General features: G+C 36.3%; 2 pseudogenes across 1 annotated transcript; one reads left to right on the top strand and one right to left on the bottom strand.

Annotated features, from left to right (window-relative positions):
* Window positions 1–2,146: 2,146 nt before the first annotated feature.
* Window positions 2,147–15,187, top strand: LOC105524515 (annotated as a pseudogene). The gene is made up of 2 exons (XR_001003772.1): window positions 2,147–2,279; window positions 13,091–15,187. The product of XR_001003772.1 is annotated as a 78 kDa glucose-regulated protein pseudogene (transcript).
* Window positions 15,188–22,377: 7,190 nt separating this feature from the next.
* Window positions 22,378–23,402, bottom strand: LOC105524514 (annotated as a pseudogene).
* Window positions 23,403–24,435: the final 1,033 nt, after the last annotated feature.

The following is a 24,435-nucleotide window of genomic DNA, read 5'->3' as shown; positions in this document are numbered from 1 at the left end:
TAAAATTTAGGTCTTCTCAATACTGTTTACTTTACTTTTTTTTCCCAAGGCAACATAATTTCTATATTAAATTAATGTATGATAAGTCTCCATTATGATGATTAATTCTATGTATCAACTTGGCTAGGCTACGGTACTCAGGTGTTCTGTCAAATCCCAGTCAGCTGTTGCTGTGAAGGTACTTTGTAGATGTTATTCACATTTAAATCAGAAGACTCTGAAGTAAAGCAGATTACTCTCCATAATGTAAGCAGACTTAATCTAATAGGTTGAAGGCCTTAGGAGAAAAGACTGACGTCCGTAGATGATACAGGAATTCTGCTTCCAGATGTCTTCACACTGAAGACTGCAGCACTGACTCCTGCCAGAACTTTCAGCCCACCACCCTGCCCTGCAGTTTTGGGCTTGTTAGCCCCAGTAACTGCCTGAGCCAATTCCTTACAATCTTTCTCTTTCTCTTTCAACCCTCCACTCCCCACCACATACGCATTATCTTGGTTCCATTTCTCTGGAGAACCCTAATACACCCCTGTAATCTTTTCTAAATTGTTTCTATTTGGGCCTCAATAACCTAGCACTATTCCTAAATTTAGCAATCAGTCTTCAAGTCAATCATCAAAAAAAGGAACCTACGTTTGCTGGAATATGGGGATAAAAATTATTTTAAATATCAATCTATTGATAAAGAAATAAACTCAAGACCTAAAAGTTTCAAAAGACCTTTGAATATCAGAAAGTATTATTAGTATGGCGTGAAAATCCCTTATAACATCTCACTTACCTTTACAGTTACTCAAACCTTTACTAGTTACTAAGGCAAACCTGACTAAATACAATCACTGTGACAGAAATGCCAAGGGTCGCATGCAAGAGAGGCAATCATTTTATACTTGGTCTTCACTAATGTAGTGTTAATTACAATATAGTCATTGGTGCTTGCCACATGCACAGACATAGAAGCAAAATAGTGTCAAATATTTAGTATCATACAGCACTACCAAAAGGTATCAACATATTTGCTATGGATTTTTTTCTGTTCAGACTGATGCATATCACAAGGGAAAAATTAGTCATCCCATTTTTAAATGACTTCAGGTAATACCAAACCCCTTAGCAATCCTAACATTTAATTGGCCTAAAATTAACTCCCTAGTGACAAAAAAGATACAGGAGTACAGAATTATGAAATCAGAGAACCAAATAATTATCAGAATTAATATGCTCCTGCCCTAAGAACTTGGGAATCTAAGATGCAGCTTTTCTGAGAAGGATAGAGATAGTTCGTTTTTGTGCTGCTAATTTTATTTTTTTCACACAGCTGCCTTGTGGAAATATCATCATTAGATGCACTAGCAAGGGCTTTAATTTTATAGTCCTTCTATGACACTAAATAACCAAGCGATTGGTTTCTCAGGAAACACACTGAGTGTCTGAAACAACTTACTCTGTGAATAGCCATCAGGCCTTCTGATTCCTTAATCTTATTTTTAGATTTTTCTTGATTTTTTTCTTAAACTCAGTTTTATACTTATCTGAGTACCTTGTGCTCTCTCTATATATACTAATGATGGAATTAAACATGTTTCTTATTCCCAATGGAAACAACAGCTTAATTAAATGATTTACACAGCCTTTTCTGATATTTTCCTTAATACAGCCCTTAATAGTTTCAAGTGTACTGCAGTGAAGCTAGAAGGGAGTAGGACATTTGTGTTCTTTTGTGCCGTACCTCTGGCATATGGAACAATACTGGCACATAGAAACGACTCATAAATCCTTATCAAGTGATTTGATCAATGAATAATCTCACATGCACTATTTTATACAAGTAACTTTCCTATGGCCAAAAGAGAAATTCTTTTTTAAATAATAAGACCAAGATTTAAAGAAGTAATTTACCAAAATCACACAATAAATGAGGGACAGAACTGAACATAAAATCAAGGTTCTTTGATTTCTCAGCTGGTGCAATTACCATGCACAGAGAACTGCACGGCTTGTAAATGACAAAGGAGATTATTGTGGAATGAAGTCAATGTCATCTACTCTTTTAGAGACTCAATATAGATTTTTTTTTTTTCTGCTTTTAAGGTAAAACTAAGGACAAGTTCTTTTTCATCTAACAAGGTAGGTTTTTTAATGGAGAATGCAGACTTACCAGATACGAGTTAAACAAAAGCAAGCTTTAATATTGATAGTAGTAAGTGACATACTTAAGAAGAAAAATGGATGGTTCCAAACCCAGGGAAAACTAAGGGTTACAACTTTCATAATTTCAGGTAAAATGTCATGCAAACATGCATGCAGATTTCTCTCTCTCATCTCTCTCTCTCAATCTCAGTGTGTGTGTGAAAGAGAGCGAAACACACAGAGAGAAAGAGATAAAGAAAGACAGAGATAGAGACAGAGAAAGAATGTAGCTAAAAGTGTACTTCTGCATCTGTCAGATCACAAGAAGCACTGCATCTGCTTTGGTCTGAGAGAGACAGTAATCCCACCATCATGAACCTTAGGTATAACAATCTGCCAATCTGTCCTACACAGAATGTCACTGAAATGTGCTCTTTTATTGATCTATAACAGAGTACTGACGTGCAGTGATGGTCTTATTTTACACATAAGACCTCAGTTTTCTGAAAATGCATCCTTGAACCCAATCACATTCCTAATTCAAAAAACAGTACATATATCTAAATTCAAATAACTTCAATATAATAAAGTTACATCATCTTGCCAGTAGCTTTGGACCTAATGGTGTCAAGGACTGTGTATTGTCATGTTAGGAACGGGATAAAGTCTTTGTACCAAGTAACTTTAGTTTGGAGATGCCTAACTCCCCGCCTGCTCAACCTTGTACAGCCAGAAGAGACAGAAAAGTCTCTGGACAGAGGTGACTCTTAAACAGAGGCCTGACTGAGGGATAGATAAACACAAGGAGAAAGTGCAGGAGCAAAATTATGTGTCCAGTAAAGATCTGGGCTCTTTGGAGGAACATGGAAAAGTCAGTCTGGTTGCAGGAAAGAGTGCAAGTTGGATATAATGTAAGTGAGGTTTCTTCACCTCCCTTAACAATTTTAGTTAATGAGGTAACAGAGAAACAATTATAATTGGGTCTGTACTTTCCATCAGACCTAAGAAGTCCAAGCTCCTAGATTACATCACCGAGTACTGATGGTACTATTGGTATATGAATACTTAAATATCACTACAGTGTTAATTACTATGCTATATGGGTTCATGTTTTCTCTGTTAAAATGGAGCTTAACATCTAATAATAATAAAATTTTGACTTATTTCAAAAATGCTGGTATATTTTACTATAGTAATTAAATTAAAAATATGGCTTGAGGTTAAAAATAAAAATATAAGAAGAAGATAATCATACAAAGGCCTAGGGAAAATGAAAATTATCAGAAAAAGGAGAAGCCTTTCTCCCATGAGTTGAAAAACCTGGCATCACAGCTGCTGATCTTTCTTCCCCTAGAACCACCACAACCCTGAGATGAAATGATACCACCTAGAGAAAAAGTCCAGGGCTGCAGTTTATAGAGAACACCATGTGGCATTCAGACCCTCCCTGTGTTGGTGGGCAGTGTGGCTGTGGGATGAGATTATGTTCTCCTCCTGACACTGTTGCTGGGAGTCTTCTGATTCTATAAGTGGTTTATCAGTGAGCACTGAGTTTGCCAGGGGCATAATCCCAGGGAGCAGAAGGAGCTGGTAATGAGATAGAGGGAGATTATTTTTTTCCACCTTTTTAATGGAACTATGCAAAGGAGAGGCTGTGATTTCCTCTCTACACCAGTACGGGATTCTGCACATAGTAAACTCTCATTAAGCTAAAATTATTGAAAAATAATAGACACCATTTGTCACTAGCTCGGTATTGTGATATCATTTGGAATTTCTTACAGCCATATTCTTATGACAAAGTATGTAATACTTGAAGAAACAAAGGAAAATAGTAGTAAGTTTATATGGATTAGTAAATAATACACTAATACAATAATATTGAATAGTTTCAGAAACACAATATGTTCCCAAAGTGCTACAGAAACCATTGAAAATACCATTTTCCTAATTAATGTCAGTTGATGTAATAAACGTCACTTCCAAAAATTAATTACTTGGATTTAAAATACATACACACATACTTATAGAGGCTGGAAAGGGTACTTTAATGAGTAAACTTTGCACATTCATCCTTTCTTATAGGCTAATATGACAAATATCCTTTATATAAGATACTATTAATGTGTCTTCTCATTTGTGGTTAATTACTCTCCATCTGGCAAAGTCTCTTTTTAAAAAAAGAAAATTTTGATTTGCATAAAAACAATTAGATGACCTATAACCTATAGTAATACTAAACAAGTCAGGAAAAATACTGAGAAGAAAGTTTTGCTCAGTCTAAGAATATTTTAATAATTTCCAGAGGGAGAATTTGAATACTGGCTAAATGTTTATGGCAAGGATATACTAGGAAAAAATTAACTCCATACTAGATGGTAAAACTTCTGATGTTGGACATTTGGGTTCATTCACCACTGACTCTCTAGCAGTGACTTATCTTTGTACTTTGCAAATGCTGATTAACTGTTTCTTGATTGAAATTACAGGACTTTAATAAAAGTCATATCCTTTAGTAGCAAAAGCACTGACTTAAAAAGACAAAATTTTCCCAATGTTTAATTGTGAAAAAAATTCATGATTAGGCAGAGAGTTATACATTTTTTAATGCAGGAATTTATATTGAATTATAGCTTCTGTGCTGGTAATTTTACTGGATATAATAAATATAGAGTTATTAGATAAATTCAGCATGTGCTGAATTTAAGGAATTTTATGTCACTTGAACTTTTGCGTAAGTGTTTGTAAAATACTCTTGTCTAAGATGGAAGATTAGTGCAACTAACCTTTCAAGAAGGTCAATTATATAAAATTGGTACCTAATAGTATTCTAGCTGTCCGTTTAATATTCATTTAATAACTTTAAAATTTATTTCAGAGTTGCATTGACTAAAAATTATATGGAGCTTGGTAATGATAAAATATTTCAAGGCTTAAGTTTTATTAAAATATGAGAACTGGCATGGTGCTCCTTTATTTTTTATAAAGGGAGGGATTACGCAGCAGAGGAGACAGTGATATATCATCTTTAAGCAGATAATGTTTTATTTATGTCAAGACAGCTGAATATGAGTCTGGGCATCCAAAATTCACCCTAATCCTCAGAGACATTTATGTTAATAATCTCTTGCAAGGCACTCTAACTCTTACCATTTTGTAAGATTTAGTAAGTAATAAGTAATACAGTTTAGACCAATGTAGAATTTGGTGTTTAAAGAGAAAATGTCATCAGAACTGCTACATCCACTTGCCATCTTTATCTCCATTGCTCTAGTCCAACCTGGCATCTCTCACCTGAATCATGCAACAGCCTTCTCACTAAGCTACTTAATATCCATTCTAAACAACATTTACCTTCCTAAAACTTGTTTTCAATTCTGCAACCACAGAAATCTTCTCAAAGTAAAAGTCTCATCATCTCATTTCCTTATTTAAAATCCTATTTTACTGGAGTCCCACTGCTCATAGGACAAAAACAAAATCTTAGTCTGTCTTGCAAGCTCGCACAGTGTGGGGTCCCCATTGCCTCTCCCACTTTAGCCACCTAAGCCTTCTTTATCTCCTCACACCCACCAAGCTTCTCCCTCCACAAAACATTTGTGTGAATACGCCCTCTGCCTAAATACATTGACCTCCTTTGACTAATTAACTCCTACTCTCCCTTCAATATTAGCTTCCAAATTAGATAAAATTTTTCTTTTTAAGACTTTCATGGTCTTGTATATCTTTTTGTATCTCATATACAATGTGTGTATCACATATATGGTATACATATACACAAGACACACACAATCATATATATACACACACAAGCACACTATATACACAATGTATATCTAATTGTTAGCACACACTAAGGCATAACAAGTTATATTAACTATGTTCAAGAAGTATAACTAATTTCATGCTAGGGAATAGACAAAGAAAGGACTCCAATTTGAAGACACAGAAGAGGCATTCTAATAAAATTCTAAAATCTTACAAAATAAAACCCCCCAAAATAGTACCATTCCAAGTTATTTATTTCCATGACAGTTTTTTGATAACTTTTCTATAATGAACAGTGCTAAATTATGATGCTTCTTCAGGAAGGTGATTATATTTTTAGTACCATCAAATAGATGTGTTAAGTGCTGCTTAGAACATGACAATATAGCCCTAGCTCAAAGATTTTCTATAAATAATTCTTCCTTAGATTTATGATCTTCTTTTTATATTGTGGCAACACAGTCTATGAACTACTGTTATTTTTAAATTTGGTTTCAAGTTAATGTATTTTAGCTAAGGACTGTGCCACAGTTGCTTGAAATTCTATTTTTAGTATCACATTATAAATTCTCTGAATGTAGACAAAATTAAATCATTTGCCAGTGTCTGCTTTTTCTTTTGGGACTCAATCATGCATACAACCTATAATAGACAATTCATGCTGTACAATTAGAACTTCAGGTAAAAAGTATTTTTTTCTCTTCATTTTCTCTGAAATTCATTGACATAAACTAATGAATGAAATACACAAACATTACATTGACAAACAATTAATAGCTATGAAACACTAATAGGTTTTTCATAAAGACATTGATATGTAGACATAATGTGGCTCCCTCTAGATCTCTGTGCACTTCCTAGACCACATAGTGTATGAAAGCCTGCCACAGATCAATACAGTGAATAAAGATAGAATAATTTATAAAATATTTAAAAATATAATCACTAAAAGACTAATAAAGCAATTCTTAAATATTTCTATAAAATATTTTCAAAAATAAAACTGACCTTGTTAAGGTTAAAAAGCAAGAATTGTACAGAATGTGTTTTCTAAGTTAGGTATATAGGTATCAGAGAAAGCAAGGCATATTAGTAAGTGAAAAAAGCAACTTGCAGAGAAATAGAAGTTCATTTTTTTCAAAGAATATCATCTCTCCTTCCTTCCTTCCTTCCTTCCTTCCTTCCTTCCTTCTATACATGTATTGATAACATATAATATATACACATTTTTAGTGTTTACATGTACATTTATAAAAGCATCTGATGTATGTGCAAGAAAAAACAGTTAAAATACTGTTACACATATTTTACAATTGTATAGTTTAAATTAAATAAATAATTCTAAATTAAACAAAGAAGAAGCTCCCAAAGTCAGCTACATAGTGATGCTCAATATATGCAAGTGAAGACTCCTGTTATTAGAAATTAGTAATTTGATATTCTTTATAGTTTTCCAACCTCACATTTTTCCTCTGAAAATTTAAGTTCACATTTTTGTGCTATTCTTAATGGAGATAGAAAATATCTAGACATAAGACTTCTTATTTTTAAAAAACCATTCATGTCAAATGATAGAGTCTCAGAATTTGAAGTGACCAAGAGATCAAAGTGTGAATCCCTTATTTTTAAGCCGAAGCATTTAAACTTAAAGACTATTACCAATTTAGCCTTAACTTCCCTCAGCCTAATACTAAAAAGTTCTAGTTCTTATACTTGCCTCGTATTTTATATTTTTACAGCTGTTAACTTTTTCCATTCTCCAATTGTTTGATCACTAAATTTTAACAGGTTATATGACTTCAAGACTCAAAAAGTAAAATGTTATAAAGCAAAGTACATTAAAAACTTACCTCAAGTCTCTATTCCCACCTACCCAATCCAATTCAATTCACTCTACACAGTCACACTGATTGTTGCCAAATGAATGTATAATTGATCTTTTAACTTTCCCAAGGTAATGCATAAAAAGTGGTATTTGAGAATTATCTGTTCAAATCTTTACTTTTGATCCACTGAGTATTTGGTCTATTTCTTTATAATATTTTGTTTGTGATGAGTAGAAAACCTTCTCCCCATTTTGTCATTTACCTTTTGACTCTGTGAGATCTCTTGCTATATAAAAGCTTCCAATTTTTATGTGGTCAAAAGCATCAATCTTTTCTTTCAATTTTCTTAATCTTGAATGCCAGAAAAGCCTTCTCACTCTGTGGTTATAAATAAATATCCTACGTTTTCTTCCGGAAGTTTTATTGCTTTGTTTAAATGTACATTTTTAACTTTTGGAGCCAAAATTATTCCAGGCTGATGCCAGATACCACGCATAGTGCTGGGTGATGCAGCATTGACAAGATAAGCAGGTAACCACCACCATGGAATGTAAAATACAGCAGAGGAAGAAGCCAACCATAACCCTGATTCAAATAAAGTGCAATGGAATTCATGAGACAAAAAGGTCAGGGTTTTATGGGAGCATATAACAGGGACATTTAATCAAGTCTAGGAGAGATGAAAAGAAAAAAAATCATCATAGGAAAGTACCACTTAGGAAGAGGTAGGAAAGAAAACTACTGGCCCTTAGTCCACTGAAGGAGGAAGCAGAGGAAAGAGGTAAGAAGAATGAAAGTGCTCCAGGAAGAGGTTTCCCTTTAGAACATGCCAGCCTCTTGGAGTAGAATCTTCAAAGTCTTGTATGAAATCTATAATTCCTTGGTGGGAGGGAGGCAATAATGGGAAATCATAAGACATTTTTTAAAAACCCTGAGGTTCAGATACAGGTATTCTCAATACAACAGTGGCAGAAACTCATAAAGTGTAAAGCTGGTTTGCTCAACACTGCAATATGAGATTTTACAACTTTTTCCCTATATAAGTCTTCAGTTTTCCATTTACAGTTTCTATCCCTTCACTCACCCCATTGATTATAGGTACAAATTTACAATATTTGATTTGAAATAAACTGACAAAACAGTATCTCCCTCAAATATTATCTATATGCTTTTGCCACATACCTCTTTTCAACCTTTCCATATCACCTATTTGGTGAATAGTTATTCACTTTTAGCTTCCACATTGAAGAGAAAGTAATTCTACCAAAAGAATTACATGTCCATTGTTTCACACACAAAACACAAAAGGATACACTCTGCACTGATGGACACGGATTGTGCCTGAAATAGAAAGGGTTACACCAGTTAAATAGTAGCAAGAAGTTTGCCTAGCCTATTGATAGAAAACAAACCTCCATAGAAGTTAGTTGATAAAGACTTATACAGAATGATATACTTAAACAATAACATAATCAAACATGAAATCCCTTGGTGGTATGACCTCTAAAGTAATGATCAACTCCCGATGTTGACCTGACCATTTGAGATACACAGGAAAGGCCCAAGCCTCATCAGACCTGCCCGTGTAGTCTCAGCTAGCCATAATGCCTAAATGTAATTCCAAGATTCTTAGTAATTATAAATAGATCCTAATACCCACACCTACATAGAGTATGTTGTCTAAAAATATTGGTACAGCAAAATGAAAAGAGTTCTTTGGATGGCTGGTAGTGACAGTGGCACAACTAAGTGAATGTACTTTATGTCACTGAACTATGAAAAATTATTAAGATGGTAAATTTCATATTGTTTATATTTAATCACAATTTTAATGAGATATAAGGATTTAAAAAGCAAAACAAAATTTTAAAAATGTGCATTAACAATATAAAGTAGGTCATTCTAGACAAATCCATTTTATTTTCCTTACAGAACTCATGAAGAATTACATTTTGATGCCCAGGATGGGTGTTGGGAATGGGCAAAAATACCAGTAAACCTCAACTCTGACGGTTATTTCTGTATTTGCTGTATGTTGCGTTAGCATACTACATTAGTTTTAGTTAAGACTCTAATACTAACATTTTCAGATAAACATTATAGCACACATAAGGCATCTGAGTGAATGGTTATATTTGATTGAATTTAGCTTTTATTTAAAAGACAACAATATTGCCATCACTATTTCCAATAACTTCATTAGGAAAATTTCTTTCCACACTTAACCAATCTTGGGTTCTGCACAGGTCCAATAAGTTTTATCTGATATGTTACTATACACTAGCAAAACAGATTTTATTATAGAATAATATATACTGCCAGACAACATTAAGTACTTACAGACATAAAGATTGTTGAAGAGCAATATATTTCTATGATTAAACTTCATGTTTGTTTTCATGACATCTGAGGCTCAGTTGATTTAAAGGAAGAGCTATTAACTAAAATATTTGCTGCAAACTCTGGAGAGTTTAAAAGAAAGACTTTTTTTCCCCCATTGAGATAAGAAGATACCTATATGATCTATACAAAATAAATTACTTATTTTCAGAAAAAAATAAACACTAATTCCTTCTAAATTGTAGAAGATATTAAAACTAGTCACACACACACACACACACACACATATTTCAAGCCAATATTTAAAGCTCTTTGCAAGAGTCTATTATTGTACTGAGGGTTTAATAAGACAAATGCCAATTTCTGTTTTTTTTTTTTTTTTTTTTTTTTTTGAGACAGAGTCTCGCTGTGTCACCCAGGCTGGAGTGCTGTGGCCGGATCTCAGCTCACTGCAAACTCCGCCTCCCAGGTTTACGCCATTCTCCTGCCTCAGCCTCCCAGGTAGCTGGGACTACAGGCGCCGCCACCTCGCCCGGCTAGTTTTTTGTATTTTTTAGTAGAGACGTGGTTTCACCGTGTTAGCCAGGATGGTCTCGATCTCCTGACCTTGCGATCCGCCCGTCTCGGCCTCCCAAAGTGCTAGGATTACAGGCTTGAGCCACCGCGCCCGGCATTGTTTTGTTTTGAGATGGAGTCTTGCTCTTGTTTCCCAGGCTGGAGAGCAGTGGTGTGATCTTGACTCACTGCAACCGCTGCCTCCAGGTTCAAGTGATTTTCCTGCCTCAGTGTTCAGAGTAGCTGAGACTACAGGCACCTGCCACCACCACAACCAGCTAATTTTTGTGTTTTTAGTAGAGATGGGGTTTTGCCATGTTGGCCAGGCTGGTCTCCAACTCCTGATCTCAGGTGATCTGCCAGCCTCAGCCTCCCAAAGTGCTGGGATTACAGGCGTAAGCCACTGTGCCTAGCCAATTTCTGGTTTTAATAATCTTTGAAAATGCAGTAATTCTGAAGCCCCATAGTCACCAATGTGAATAATGTGTTAAATTCAGGATCTTCTTGAAGGTAGAAAAATTGCCTCAATTAATCATTACTTTGGTGTATGGCTCTGCTTTTTAAAAAACCTGTCATCCTCAAAGAATTGATATCATTTAGCCACGCTCTATGTGATTCTATTTTGTAAAAAATTGAGAACCAATACACTGCTCACTTCTAACTTCCTACTACTGACTTTTATTCAAGCAGCGATGCCCTCTATGAGCCAGTGCAATCTTTTGGCTTCTATTTGGAAGGGTGCCTTTTGTGTTATCTGACCATACTGTTCCATTCTTAAAAGCAGAAACAGTATGATCTGAGGTGAAGAGGAAAAGCTCTTCCACTCCCAGTTAAAAACTCAGATTTGCTCAGATCTGTCTTTCTTTACTTTCTTAGTGACAGAAGCTCACATGAATAAATGCCTCAGGGCAATGCTGTGCTATTTGAGAACTCTTTAAGTTCTGAGCTAAATTAAAGATGCCTGAAGAGTTCTTATTCTTATCTCCTACCATTTAATTAGCTAAATATTATCAGGTTCTTTATTATATAAGGGCTATTCTTAAGTACGCTACCTGTAGACAGGGCCTTGAAGGTGTGTGACTAAATCCCAAAACTAGAGAGGAATGTATCCAAAACTAGGCTAGAGCAAGGATGTCTAAGTTGTCAAAAGTAGTTTCCATGTTTGTGAATCAATTATTTGTAAGTATTATTATTATTATTAAAAACAATATGACTTGAGATGGTATCAATTGCCTTCAACTATGGCTGAAGCAATCCTTTTTTTTTTTGCATGAAATGCACATAATCATCTGATCTTGCTCAACCCCCAACGCCATTTATGGGCACTGGGTACACTTGTGTGTTGGGGAGATAGTCTCCAAGGATTTGGTATTTCTGCCCATCCTCTAAGCAAAAAACATTGACAGCTTTGTTCATGGAAATCTACAAAGCTGCTGTGGGGGCAGGGAGCAGATCTGCTTATGCACCAGGGTCAGAAAACTAGGTCTCCCTCCTCTCCTGGAGATGTTTCAGAGTGATAGAGAAAGTGTCTCCCTCTGGATCAGAGGGCAGATTGGTTTCCTGACCAATAAAATATGAATAATGTCTCTCTCTAAAGTGGAGGATGAGCAGGTTTGCTTGAAGTCCCCTTATAAGTCGGGATTTCCAAGACTCCTCAGTTGTGGCACAGACTCACCATGTGTATAGTGTCTACCCAGGCTTCCTCCACATCGCCCCCATAGGACCTGGGGGGAATGGGGATTTGACGTGAACTTGAAGCTCATGCTGTCTGCTGTGCTGTGAGTAATAAACAGCTACATCATTCGGGTGTGTTGTCTCCTCACTGGCTCAACCAATGGAAGCTTGGCAAGGACCACCTGCACCTGCAATATTTGCTGCTGCTTAGGATCAGCTTGAGCACCTGACAACACGGACCCCAGTTGTAGATAAATGAAAAGAAATCAATACAATGTTTTTAGTAATAAAAATAAAGTATAGCCTTTAAAAGTGACTAGTCACAATTGTTTCATGCAATGATAGGAATTATATTATTTATAACTATTTTCACCAACATAGGTCTATTCAGCCTTGATGGCAGGTAGCTTGTTTTGTATGTTATTTTCCCCATCTTTTTTGATTCTTTAAATCTCAATTTAGAAAATCTAGTAAACCTATAAATTATTGTAAATGGCAATTATTTCTAACACTGTGAAGCCCTTTGGAATACTCAGATTGAACATGGGCTTGGAAATTCTGAGTGTTTTCTTATAATTTTCCATTAAGGGCCATTTCTAGCACTCCTTCAAATGCCAAGTCAGTAAGCAGGGCACAGTTAAAACTCAAAAGCTGAGAGCAACATAGAGAATCCAAATCTGACTTTTGACTGCCTACAGTCCCAGGAAATTATTTCTCTCTGCTTTTGCCACATTTGGTTGTGGATTTTACATACGATCAAGTACATATACAAAAATACTTTCTCAACGCTGGCCAAGATAGCACAGACAGAAGACCGATTGGGGTGTTTCGCAAATGTGAGAGGTGGGTAACCACACCGCACTCCTGTGCTGCGGCCCGTGGCTGCACTGCCTGCAACGCCCTGCCTGCTGCTGCCTTACTGGTTGGCAAGACGAAGCTCTCCCTGGTGGCCGCGTTGCTGCTGCTGCTTGGTGCGGCACGTTTGAGGAGAAGGACAAGAAGGAGGACGTGGGCACGTTGGTCTGCGTCGATCTGGGGACCACCTACTCCTGCCTCTGTGCCTGGAGATCATCGCCAACAATCAGAGCAACTGCAACACGCCGTCCTATGTGGCCTTCAGTCTTGAAGGGGAGCATCTGATCGGCGATGCTGCCAAGAACCAGCTCACCTCCAACCCCGAGAACACGGTCTTTGATGCCAAGCGGCTCATTGGCCACACGTGGAACGACTTGTCTGTGCAGCAGGACATCAAGCTCTTGCCATTCAAGGTGGTTGAAAAGAAAACTAAACCATACATTCGAGTTGATATTGGCGGTGGGCAAACAAAGACATTTGCTCCTGAAGAAATTTCTGCCATGGTTCTCACTAAAATGAAATGAACCGCTGAGGCTTATTTGAGAAAGAAGGTCACCCATGCAGTTGTTACCATACCAGCCTATTTCAATGATGCCCAACGCCAAGCAACTAAAGATATTGGAACTATTGCTGAGCTAAATGTTATGAGGATCATCAATGAGCCTATGGCAGCTGCTATTGCTTATGGCCTGGATAAGATGGAGGGGGAGAAGGCATCCTGGTGTTCCACCTGGGTGGCGGAACCTTCAATGTGTCTCTTCTCACCGTTGATAATAGTGTTTTCAAAGTCGTGGCCACTAATGGAGATACTCATCTGGGTGGAGAAGACTTTGACCAGTGTGTTATGGAACACTTCATCAAGCTGTACACAAAGAAGACTGGCAAAGATGGCAGGAAAGACAACAGAGCTGTGCAGAAACTCCAGAGAGAGGTAGAAAAGGCCGGACACGCCCTGTCTTCTCAACATCAAGCAAGAATTGAAATTGACTCCTTCTGTGAAGGAGAAGACTTTTCTGAGATGCTGACTCCAGCCAAATTTGAAGAGCTAAACATGGATCTGTTCCAATCTACTATGAAGCCCATCCAGAAAGTGTTGGAAGATTCTGATTTGAAGAAGTCTGATATTGATGAAATTGTTCTTGTTGGTGGCTCTACTCGAATTCCCAAGATTCAGCAACTGGTTAAAGAGTTCTTCAATAGCAAGGAACCATCCAGTGGCATAAACCCAGATGTAGCTGCAGTGCATTGTGCTGCTGTCCAGGCTTGTGTGCTCTCTGGTGATCAAGATACAGGTGACTTGGTGCTGCTTGATGTATGTCCCCTTACACTTGGTATTGAAACTGTGGGAGGTGTCATGACCAAACTGATTCCAAGGAACACAGTGGTGTCTACCAAGAAGTCTCAGATCTTTTCTACAGCTTCTGATAATCAACCATTACAATCAAGGTCTATGAAGGTGAATGATCCCTGATAAAAGACAATCATCTTCTGGGTATATTTGATCTGACTGGAATTCCCCCTGCTCCTCGTGGGGTCCCACAGATTGAAGTCACCTTTGAGATAGATGTGAATGGTATTCTTTGAGTCACAGCTGAAGACAAGGGTACAGGGAACAAAAATAAGATCACAATTACCAATGACCAGAATCGCCTGACACCTGAAGAAATCAAAAGGATGGTTAATGATGCTGAGAAGTTTGCTGAGGAAGACACAAAGTTTAAGGAGTGCATTGATACTAGAAATGAGTTGGAAAGCTATGCCTATTCTTTAAAGAATCAGATTGAAGAGAAAGAAAAGCTTGGAGGTAAACTTTCCTGTGAAGATAAGGAGACCATGGAAAAAGCTGTAGAAGAAAAGACTGAATGGCTGGAAAGCCATCAAGCTGCTGATATTGAAGGCTTCAAAGCTAAGAAGAAGGAACTGGAAGAAATTCTTCAGCCAATTATCAGCAAACTCTATGGAAGTGCAGGCCCTCCCCCAGTAGCAAAGAGGATACAGCAGAAAAAGATGAGTTGTACACAGATCTGCTAGTGCTGTAATATTGTAAATACTGGACTCAGGAACTTTCCTTGGAAAAAAATTGAGAGAAGTTAAGTCTCAAATGTAATTGGAATCGTCACCTCAGAGTGGAGCTGAAAATGCTATATGGCCCAAGTGGCTGTTTACAGCTTTTCATTAGCAGTTGCTCACATGTCTTTGGGTCAGGGGCAGAAGAATTGGCCATCTTAAAAAGCGGGTAAAAAACCTAGATTATGGCATGTGTTCACCTTCAAAATGTTCTATTTAACAATTAGGCCACGTGCATCTGGTGTAGGAAGTTTCTTCTGCCGTAAGTGACACCAATAAATTTTAGTTATTTCCACTGGTCTAAAAAGAATACTCTCTCAAAGGAAAAATTTTTAGAAAGAGTATCCGAGAATGTCCAACTTTTGACTGTTGAGTTTAATCTTCATAGGAAATCCTATTATATTTGCATGATAGGAAGTTTTTCTCCTTCAGCCTTGAAGCAATAGTTTCAGACTTTTTAGGGCAGAGGACGCATTACCGAGCTAGCCACTTGGGCACGTCCCTTGAAATCATGGTACTCCTTTTTGTGTTTTTAGTATCAAGAAGCAATTGTTTTTATTGTTGTTTCTTTGTTGTTATTGTTGTTTGTTTGTTTCATTTCAAACACTCAGGAAATTGTCATTCCCTCAATGGTCAGCTGACCTCAGGATAGATAAACAGAACTGTGTAAATCTCTTTGCATACTGAAAAGAATGGCATTGTCTGATAGTGATTGGATCATAATCATAATTTTCACCATTTTCTTCAATATGCAATGTAAACAATACTCAGACTATGGATTGAAAGTCAATGCAAAGTCCTTTTAATTAAAGTAAATTTGTTCTTTCTTAATCTTCATACAGCTGAAGTTGAATCACCATTGCATACCTCCCTCATGCTGTGTTTGCACAAATGCAAAGAGCAAATTCATACTCTGCACATTAATTAATACAGCTATAAAATAAAGTATCTGTTAGAATACATATTAGAAAGTAATTACTTTTACAGAATATGTCATTAATTTAGTGTGTCATCATGCATTGTTATTTAACAAAGAAATGTTGCTAATAACTCATTTTGTTTCCTCTCTGGGTATAATATTTGTAATTATCTCCGCAATTATTTCTACAAAATTTTTGGAAATAGTATTATTTATTCTTCTTTTTGCTTTGAGAAATGCAATTTTGAATGATGACTCTAAAGTTGTGTGCCTTCTCCACAAACAATTATAGAGTTAATCAAGTTTGTACAGGGAAATGTAATTTTTGCACTTATTCTGAAAAATCACAATTTGGAAGTTTTATAAGTAATATGTTAAAAACTTGAGGCAAATGGATTGTTGGAATCCAATATAGTCTAGTTTTCTGAGAATCATATTTCTTATTTGCCCCATTTTTAAATGGATTTCTTAGAAATCTCTACAATAACACTTGCTGACAGATACATATTCACATCCTATATTTTTACTCAAATTCTATTCATGATAAATATTTACTATATCATATGTGTTGTAACATTGTGTTTCTATTCTTATCATTGTAATTATGACTTGGGAATTGCTTTTAGGTAATTAGTTTATTTGGAGAAACTAGTAATAGAACACAACCAATGGTAAAATATGACAACTAAGAATTTGATAAGCCTACATAAACCAATGACAAGAAAAATCTCAAGAACAATTATACCTCTAAAGTAAATATTAGGGAGAAAACTGACATTGCAGTACATTCCTAACAAGTAAGAGCATAGTCATTACTAAAAACAGAACAGAATTTCTATAAAGATTATCTTAATTTGTAAATTGCTAAGTATAGGATTATATTTATTCATATTTTACTCTAAAAGTTCATAATGTCTGTAACCAGGAATTTGTGGACTATATTTTAAAACAATATTCTTTTAAATTCATACATCCTTGCTTTACTTTTACCTTAGGATTTACTGTTTACTTATATAAGTTTAGGAGAATTTAGCTTTTAAAGCCACAAACTGAATAATTAATTATGTTCAGCTACAAAGTAAATATTACGATGCAAAGTCTTCCATCATGAGCCCTCATTAGAGAGTCAATCATTCAGGTAGCCAATACCAGCAAAGTAAAAAGTTAGCTGTCTCTGACCTTCTTGTTTCCATCATTCAACAAGTATTAACTGCGACTTTTCGGACAGTGTAGAATAAAGTGGGTTCCACTTGTCCAAATGTTTCAAGTGGAAAGTTACAAGTTATAATACTGGAAATTACAAGAAGGAATTAAAAACACTTCAGTCACTCCTGAAGCACCTGGGGCTACTTCTGCTGGATTCCTTCCCCCTAAACAAGATAATAAAACAATAAATCATAAAATTTGAAAGTATGAACATTTATAAAATTTTTAGCAGTACATTTAAGTTAGGCATGCCAGAAAGTCCTCTTCCCCTTAAGAAATTACTCAGAACACTATACTTGGAACTTGTAGCTGCTATGCCAATGACCTTTGTCTTCTACTAGGCACTTTTTGGAACAACATTCCCTATGAAAAGTTCTAGGCACAATTTGAGTTTCTGAGACTAGTTAGAGGGAGGATACTGTTACCCACTGCAGTGCCTGTGTGACACATCTGTATCCCTACCTGGCTCTTGTTGCCAAATACCTACACTTGTGTGACATAGCTAAATTCTTACTCAGCTCTAACTCTGCTTATTTTTAGGAGACAGGATGTCTGTGGTCAGAGGCTATCTCTTAGGCAGCTTATTTGACCTCTGAAGGACTCTAGCTTCATTGTTATCTAATTTTCACACTAAATGACACTCCCACTGGTGCCATGACACTTGACAATCACTGTTAATCACCTTTTTTGGAAGAATCCAAAAAAGGACAAAAAAGAGGGCTGGCCTTGATTTCAAGCAAATCTCTGTCCCTTTCCGAGAAAAAGCATGACTATTCTTCTGCTTGTTCTTAATGCCCCACACCTTCATTAAGGATACCCTATATCTGTAAATTCCCAGTTCTCAGGAGCCATGATGTTGATTTGCAAGCTATGCTCCCACTTCTCCAATTCCGAGGCCATTGGACTAAAGCCTGCACTGCTTAACTCTCACTTTTGGTATTGTGTATTGGCTTCATGACACAGAACATGAAAGAGCTTCTTCTGGAATAATGAGGACCTTCAGTAACAGTGACTCCTTCACTTGGATTTGTTCAATTGAGTAAGTGGAATACACTTCATGTGTCAATGTGGCTGCTGGTCGCCTGGGCATTGACAATCCAGTGGATGTTCTATGAGGGCAGTTTCCTAGTCTGCTCATTATTTCATCTTCAGTGCTAGAATAATTATTATGACATAAGAAACATTTAAAAAATGAATGGGTAAATGAACAAATGCTGTCCAAAATCACCCTGCATCTGTCAACTAGAATGCTGCAAAGATCTATAAATTTCAGGCCAATAGTCCAATGTTTGTCAGATAATTTCCAAAGACTCTTGTAGTAAAAAAGCTGTCTCCATAAGAAGCAACTGACTTTTGTTAACTTACTCTAAGAAGTTTCATTTCTGTGGTTAGAAGTTATTAGTAAGTGGCTTTAATGTTCTAGGAATTTTAGCACATTCTAGTCTAAAACTCATTTTAAAGGTCTTGATGACTATGGTTCAAGATTAGCAAAAATGAGCTATCTCTCTCAAAAGTGGGTAATGTCGACCAGAATCATCACCACATAAAAATGTCAGGAAACTGAGGTAGAGACACAATAAGGTATAATACTCCCACTGCATTATAGTGAATCATAAATTAAAATTTTGTCCTCATGACTACATTACACACAAGCTCCATTTCTTTTTCTGTGAAAAGAGAGAAAGGTAAGAAACATAATTTTTATTTTAATTGTGTGGATTTTTTTCTTTTAGCTTTTTCTGCCTATAGCGCCAACAAAGTATTAAACTTTAATGCCACAGCAGTATTCTAATTTCTAAAATTACTTTAAGAAACAGATTAAGGGCACTGCAGGTGGGAAAGGCATGATGACTTCACTGGGAGCATAATGTGAGAACGATCATGATGGACGAACAAATCCAGCTAATGGAAAACATCCCATTTCACATTTCTTACCATCGTAATATAAAATAAAACATAATTAAATTTTTTCAAAAAACTATTTTCATTTTAGTGTTTAATTACCTGGTGTCTGTCAAAATCTTGCAGTTAATTAACTTTTCACACTCACAGCCTGCATCTCTTAATTGTATGCTGTCATTTTACAATAAAATTTAGCAGGATAGCACTGACTAATATCAAAATGTTAAGGTCAAGTTCTATGATGCATTTAATGGATTTTCAAAAGCGAGAAAAGCATGGTTTTAACTATTTGATATCAAATAATGACATTCAAAAATTTAATATTTCAGGAATTCTAAAATAAATTGTGCTATGCTGATTTCTAACACACCATTATAGACACCTGAAAACTTCACTTAGTATGAAAAGTAAAATTATTATCATTTTTATCATACTTTAAGTTCTGGGGTACATGTACAGAAAGTGCAGGTTTGTTACATAGGTATACATGTGCCATGGAGGTTTGCTGCACCCATCAACCCGTCATCTACATTAGGTATTTCTCCTAATGCTAAGCTTCCCCTAGTCCCCTATCCCCCGACAGGCCCAAGTGTGTGATGTTCCCCTCCCTGTGTCCATGTATTCTCACTTTTTCAACTCCTACTTATAAGTGAGAACATGTTATGTGTTTGGTTTTCTGTCCTTGTATTGGTCTGCTGAGAATGATGTTTTCCAGCATCATCCATGTCTTTTATTTTTATTTTATAGTCACTCATTAGCTCTAAGTTCTTTGAGGACATGATTTATTCTTTACCAAATCTTTGTATTCCCTCTACAAGACCTGGAAATTTGTTTTTTTTTTCTTGTAACCAGCATTCATATGTTTACCAAATAAACAAAAGGAGAATATTTTTCCAAATGCAATTTTACATGTAAGATCTCAGAATTCTATGGTATTATAAAAAAGGATTATAAAGAGAAAATTTATTTTTTACGTTAATGGGAAGTGTGATATTAGGATATTATAAATATTTTAAACAAATGCTATTGGGTAAAATATAATCAAACTAAGTAAGATATATACCTCAAGTTCTCTAGAATCTTTTTATCCCAACAGTTTCTCAGACAAATGAAAATAGAAAGTTATTCTCATGTTGTGCATTAGAAGGGACCTGTACGTTGTGCACATGTACCCTAGAACATAAAGTATAATAATAAAAAATAATAATAATAAAATAAAATAAATAAAAAAAGAAGGGACCCTGGCTTACTATCTGTGCCCTCATTCTAGCTCTATGACTCCCTAGATTGTGCTTGGGATCTAGAATTGAAATCCTGATAGTCTCACTTTCCTGATCTATAAAATAAGGGAATTTCTAACTAAAACAGACCAGGAAGATTATACAGACCAGCAATAAAGTTCTACAAAGGTAAGCCAATGACACTTCATATATGGTCGCTAGCTTGTTGGACACCTTAGAGTTTACTCTTACTGGGTTTTGAATTAATCTAAAATTATAAATCATTTTTTGTCTTTACTGAAATTCCATATGCTTTTATTTTTATACATGGTATTAGTTAAGAGAGTTATTAGGACCAAAAAAGTGATACTAATAACTACTTTATTACTATAATTTATTGAGGTCTCCAAATCTATGCTAAAAACAAAGACCACAATTAATGCTAAAAATTCAACATAAATATACTTGAAATGCTGCAGTTTTCCAGCAATCATTATACTCATGAATGCCTTGACTGATAAAGGTATTATTGATGATAGCATTTAATCACTGCTCTTTATTAGTTTTTAATTATGTTACTATTAGTTTCATTCTGGTTATCTGAATTATCGCTGGTTGTATCTTTCAATGTACAATGATAGTTATTTGTCTCAATGCATTTTTACTCAGCTTTTAAATAAAAAATTTATAGATTCACAGTCTCTAAGGTACAATATATATTTTTCAAACTGTTTTGCCAAAGTATATTCATAATGTCCCCAGATATGCTTTATTATTTCTTTGTAATGATTTTGCATGATTTAAATAATTTGCAACATGCTATTAAAATAAAGTTCTGAGATATTTGAAGCTTATACATCATTGTTTAATATATAAAATCAAGTATAAAGTGCATTATTATTTTTTCAAAAATTTGCTTTAGCAACAAATTATTTCCTTAGTAATAAATTTTAAAAATAGAATTTGCTTTAACAATGCATTTACTGTAATCTGTTTTAAATTTTTAGCAACATTTTTGTTGTAAATATTTTCTTTCCCCCCTTTCTTTTAATCATGGAGCTTATTTTACTTGAACATAGTAGCAAGCATTAATTAGTGGATTGTAGTGTCTTTTCCTTGGACTAAAAGGACTATACTTAAGAGAATGTGCAAAAAAAAAAAAAAAAAGAATAATTAATAGAAATCATTCTACAAAGCTAGTATCCCAGTTAATATTTACAAATACTGGGGTTTTTTTGGCAGTAAAAATAGCATTTTAGTCCACCCCCTCCTGCCCTCCCTCCCCTCACAACCCCCAGTACACTTTTTGATTTGTTTTTCTAAGACCACCAGAGCCGGCACAAAAGAACCAGCGAGTAGGCAAGGGTAGGAGCAAAACTGCAAATTTATTTTTTGGTCACCTAGCTTCAGGGAAGAAGGTGGGTAGGGAGAGGTCTGTCGGCCTCTGGCAAAGGAGGCCAAGAGAGTCACCCGGTGAGCTCTCCCACAGAGTTCCTAATGCAGTCCCGACAGGAGTGGGGGGCTGGGAAGTCCCCGCCGGGCGTCTGCCGGGAGCGGCTTTTCTAGGAGTGGGAGGGCAATAGGCGGGGCACGGGCCTGTCCGGAGGCCTTCCATAGGTGCGACCAGGTAAATCTTGGTCTCTTCAGATTGAGGTCACCTGGCGCATGCCCGGTTGGTCTGCACCTTCCCTGGCGCCGGCTGCATTTTCACGCAGCGCGGGAAAAGTTGCTGATGAAAAACCCGGAAGTGTGCCATCCTGCCTCCCTTAGTCCAAACACTTTTCCCCTCTTTTTCCCACAGCAACATTACAATCAGAAAAAAATAAGTTTCAGGGTGCAGGATTGGATGGGGGGAGGGGATATGGGTAAAAACAGGCAAATCACAATAGGAATTTTTCAAAATAGGTTATTCTACTTAGTCATCATCTTCTCCCTCATCTTCAGGGTGTCGTTTTTGCTTCTGACCCCCTTCTTCTTTACCAAATTCTTCTTCATCTTCCTCGTCATCTATCTCTCTGTCCTTATAACCTTCTTCATCCTCCTCTTCCCCTCCACTCACTTCCTCCTCTTCACTTTCCTCCTCCTCATCCTTGTCCTCCTCATCTTCCACTACCTGAGCATCTTCATCATAGGTCTCCTCATCCTCCTCCTCCTCCTCACATCCAGGCCTTCCACATAGCCCTCAGCATCCGAGTCAGGGGCCTCCTTGTCCTCCCGGTCATAGCCGTCCAGATATGTGAGTTGTGGGAGGAGCTTGAACACATTTTCTCGGTAATCGTTCAGGTTGGTTACCTCGCAATTGAAAAGGTCTAAGTTCTTGAGGTTTTCTAACTTTTTCAGTGTCTCTATTGTGCTGAGGTCTTTAATTTTGTTGCCACTTAAATTTAGATACGTGAGGTTTGGACACTTTTCTGTCAATACTTCCAGGCCCCCTGAGACTCTTAGTTCAAGCTTCTTAAGTTAGTTTAACTTTGGTAAGTTTGAAATTGAGGTGAGGCCTACGTTGATTGCACTTAAGAATTCCAGTTCTTCAAAGTCATCTGTGAGGCCTTCGAGTTTGCCTTCATTCTACCGACTGCTGTCCAGGACAAGTTATTTCACATCAGAGGGCGCCCTGCTGCACAGCTCTAAATGAATCCTTCTGCCCATCTCCAATGTCTGGCGCTCTCTCTCTGCAGAGGCTCCTGCGCCGGCGGAATTCAATCCATAAACCCCAAACCCATGGTCACACGTTTTAGGGCTTTGAAGGCTCAACCAGCTCTGCTTGGCTCTCGAGCCCCAATATTTACAAATATTATAATAAAAGGATTGATAGGTAACTTGGGTCAAGCAGAACAATTTTTCAAGTATGTAGATCTTCCTAGTAAGAAGGTAGGTGTGTATGACTAAAGGAAATCTTATCTGATTCTCTGGTTGGTAATTTGTGAATATACAAGGCATTCCCCTCTGCACTACTAACTGTGAATCAGCCTTCACAAGTACCTATTTTTCTTTTTTACTTTTAGAGACCTGACACAGGATATCTTTGAATCTATAGATTAGGTTTAAAGTAACCTGAGAATATGCATCATAGATAGTAAATAACACAGTGAACCATGAAAGACATATTTGGTGAGAGTTCCCCTCAAATAAAAGAATAAAATGCCAAAAAACAATCCTGTAAAAAGCTAAATCTATCTTTTATTGGTATCATAATGAATTATAAATTTTCCACTTCTGACTCACAATGTGATCTTGGTTGTATCTATTCTATCAGATTATAACTAAAACCAAAGTATCTAACTAGGTTTAGATATGGCAAATGGTAGAGGAATAAAATTTGAATGGCATGTATGTTTATTTAGAGAGGAATAATTTTCTACTTTCTGAGACATTTATATTTTTAGTGAGCAAGGAAAATAATATGTCTAGTGTTAATTAGTTCTTACACAAGGATCACGAGATGGTTTTCAGCAGGTACTAGTCATATATCCTAGACTAACTAAATATGCTATATTAAAAAATAATATTTCCCTAAAACAATCTTTTCACAGGCTATAGAATTTGTGGCAAAACACTCAGGAAGAAATGAAAATATAGCAGCTCTGCTGGAATTTGCAATTTATAGGGAAGAAAAATATGCAAAAAATTATGCTATTGTTTATGAGAATTACATAAGAAGAAGTTTCAGTATGGGAGCCAAGAGCTTAGGGACTTGACCTTGATTTGGGGATCAGGAAAGCCTGCCCAAGAAAACGTCGTTACATTTGGATAATTTGAAGGATGAACAGGCATTGTCTAAGCTAAGGAGATGGTGGAAGGACGGTTCCAGTCAGAGGACATAATCTACACCAAAACCCAAAAGTGAGAGAATGCAGTAGATATTATGAACTATAAAATGTTCCATATGACTGTATCTTACAGTGTAAGGGGCAAAAGTGGTGTGAAATATGGTTGCAGAGGCAGGAAGAAGTAATGGAGTATATTGGTAAGG

Source organism: Colobus angolensis, unplaced genomic scaffold (assembly GCF_000951035.1).
Source record: "Colobus angolensis palliatus isolate OR3802 unplaced genomic scaffold, Cang.pa_1.0 Scaffold5, whole genome shotgun sequence".
Taxonomy (NCBI): domain Eukaryota; kingdom Metazoa; phylum Chordata; class Mammalia; order Primates; family Cercopithecidae; genus Colobus; species Colobus angolensis.
Note: the sequence above shows the minus strand (reverse complement) of the source record. Positions and strands in the feature narration are given on the sequence as shown.